The 3087-nt window shown below is 48.3% G+C and overlaps 1 pseudogene; it reads left to right on the top strand.

Moving 5' to 3' along the window:
* Window positions 1–249: 249 nt before the first annotated feature.
* LOC141420229 (ubiquitin-like protein FUBI pseudogene) lies at window positions 250–570 on the top strand (annotated as a pseudogene).
* The last annotated feature ends 2517 nt before the right edge of the window (window positions 571–3087 follow it).

The following is a 3087-nucleotide window of genomic DNA, read 5'->3' as shown; positions in this document are numbered from 1 at the left end:
TAACAATTCTGCTAAGCAATCTATTTTTAAAGTAACAAGATAACTATGGCAAATCTAAAATAACTTTTTTCAAAATAACTTAAATAGAGGTATTGCATATTTAAAAACTTCGCATCAGCATTTTTGTTTTGTTTTGTTTTGTCTGTATGATAAACAGCTAGATCACTCGATTTCAAATCCCGGCCATGGGCACCTGGTCCCGTGGTTTAGTCACCAACATGCAGCTCTTCACTGGCACCCAGGAACTACATGCACACCCTCGAGGTGCCCGGACAGGAGACTGTGAACCAGGTGAAGGCTCATGTGGCCTCACCCAGAAGATCAGTCGTGCTCCTGGCAGGCACGCCTCTGGAGGAAGAGGCTACCGTTGGCCGGTGTGGGGAAGCCGTGCTGACCACTCTGGAGGGAGTAGGCCACGAGCCTGGAGGTAAAGTCCATGGGTCCCTGGCCTGTGCTGGAAAAGTCAAACAGGAGGAAAAGAATCCTGGCCGGGAGAAGTGGTGGAACCAGCACCTTCTCAATTCAGTGTCCTCCTTCGACTACAAGAAGGGCCACAGTGCCAACTCTTAAGTCCTATGTAATCCTGGCTTTCTCTAATAAACCCCCATCACTCCCCAAAAACCAAATGCCAGCTATAAGGGGAAATGCAAATATGATGGAGGGGGTAAGAATTATTACACTTAAATTTCCTCATATTATTAAAATATGCTAATTCATTTAAAAAGAGCAAAAAAGTAACAGCTTAAAAGAGAAACAACTTAAACAAGTCATACTTCTCTTCCTCTTTCTCTCCTTGAGCCTGAACTTTCTGAACATTATAATTGCATTGATAATTTATAAAGACCAGGCCCTTAGTAGACATTCATTGAATTAATGCAAAAGCACTCGATTTCATATATTCCCAATGTAATTAGAATAAGCAAATCACAGGACCAAGACAAGGGGAAGACCACAACTGAGCACCTTCCTACTGCCAATCAATCCCTGTGTAAGACTTGAACAATCACCTCCAGCACTGGAAAAGACCTCACAGGTCGGTTGTTCCTGGTGCTGTAGTCTTGTAATCCCAGCTGCACGGGAGGCAGACATGGGAGGAGCATGGCTTGAGGGCAGCCCAGGCAAAGTTAACTTGAGACCTATCCAGAAAGCAAACATAAAGCAAAAGAACTGGAGTGCGTCTCAAGTGATAGAGGCCCCGAGTTCAGCCTCCAGTATTGTGCAAAAAGAAGCAAGCAAACACAAAACCCTCACTCGTGGTGCTGGCAGTGAGTGGTAGGGCACTCCTGCAACCCAAGCTACTCAGGAGGCTGAGGCAGAAGGACCTCAAGTTGGAGGCCAGCCTGGGTTACACTGTGGGACCATGCCTCAAAAACCCCAAATTACTGCTCAACAGCAAAACAAGAGAAGTCATCAGCACCCCAAACGCTGCTGCTGAAAGTCTTAATTATAAACGCTGGGTCCACACTGTATCCTCAGCATGAGGCAGTAATTCAGTAGCTGACTGTGTCTCCACGGGAAATACAACCCCAAGTTCAAAAGCACCAGGTAAGGCTCCAGAGCAGAGGACCAGAAACCCTTCAAACTGAGTGTCCCCTGTTGGCGAAGTGTGTCCAAATTCCAATGCCCACTTAAAAGCAAACTGATAGCCTGTCAGGTGTTTCCGACAATTGCCTAAAAGTCAATATATCCAATAGATCGTCAACTCGCTAACAAGTTGTTACTGTCAGCAGGCATCTGATACTGTCGAGCATCGAAACAGGCTTATAAAAAAATGACTAAGGAGGGCTAAAGGAGAGGTGAAATGATTGAGGTGTTTTACATGCATGTACAAAACTAGGATAACGAAGCTTATTAAAATTATTTTAAAAGAGGGAGATAAGAAAGCAAAAGGGGTAAATTTGATTGAACTACATTCTATGCATGCACGGAAACTCACAATTAAATCCATTTACACAAGTAAGATAATGAAATAAATATTTCAGAAAAAAGAGTGTGGAAGAGAAGAGAATGCAGACAAGTGGGCTTTGGAGGCTTACTGGCAAAGCTCCCCATGTCGGTGAAGCCCAGAGGATGAGGTCTAGGCAAAGGGGAGAAGGCTGGGTGCTCAACAAGGACCCAGGAGAGGGGTGGGCCCTGAGCCAGAAAAGCCCAAACGCTGCTGCCCCCTCGTGGCTGCTTGTAGGTTCACGTGGAAGATGGGCCACAAGTCTCTGCTCATGAATGCAAACAAGGAAGTTTTCTCCCTGGGGAGTTGTGATGCGAAGTCAGCACAAGGCTTGTCCCTGCCTCAGGAAGAAGGCTGGCAATGCGGCCTGAGCTTCCATGGTTTGAAAGAACTTTGCAGCTGTTCCCGAGTGTGAACACATTCTGCTTTCAGCCACTTCTTTCAGGCCTGGGGGAAGTGGACATGGAGCGTCAAATTAGAGAAAAGCCGCCAGAGTGGCCTGGAGAGATCATCAGCTGCCTCCTGGGCAATGTCCAGTGTGTGTGCAGGAAGAAGCTGATTGCTACCTTGCAGGAGGCAGCTTGCTCGCAGAGAGGCTGACACCAACTGTCAGGGTGACCAGCCCAGGGGCAGTGCACCCCAGATCGCTGCCTGTGTCACATGTCCTTGCCTCAGCATGGCCTGTGTGCAACATGCAGTTGGACATTTGACTGTGAGCAGCAATGAGATGCCAGCACTCATGCAGTACAGCAAAGTGTCACAGCATGTGACAGACAGCCATGTGCACATGGGGAGTGACATGGGATGAGGACATGGACACAGGAGCCTGACACAGAGTACAGGGGATGTGCACATGGACACCTGGAATGAGGTGGAGATGTGTGCATGGACACCTGAGAGGGGTGGGGACATGCGTACGGCCGCCTGACTGGAGGGTGGACATTCATGTGGGCACCTGACTCAGCATGGGAACCTGCACCTAGTGGGTGGGGACATCCACACAGGTATCAGGCAGGGGAAGGGGAGCATGCATGTGGTCACAAGATGCCTTCCTGGGTGCATGGCCTGTGAGAGCTGTCTGCCTGAAAGGGCCAACCCCCTGCAGACATCTTGTTTCCTGTGCTGTGCTGAGAGGTCAGTAC

The sequence above is a fragment of the Castor canadensis genome, unplaced genomic scaffold (assembly GCF_047511655.1).
Source record: "Castor canadensis unplaced genomic scaffold, mCasCan1.hap1v2 HAP1_SCAFFOLD_65, whole genome shotgun sequence".
NCBI lineage: Eukaryota > Metazoa > Chordata > Mammalia > Rodentia > Castoridae > Castor > Castor canadensis.
Note: the sequence above shows the minus strand (reverse complement) of the source record. Positions and strands in the feature narration are given on the sequence as shown.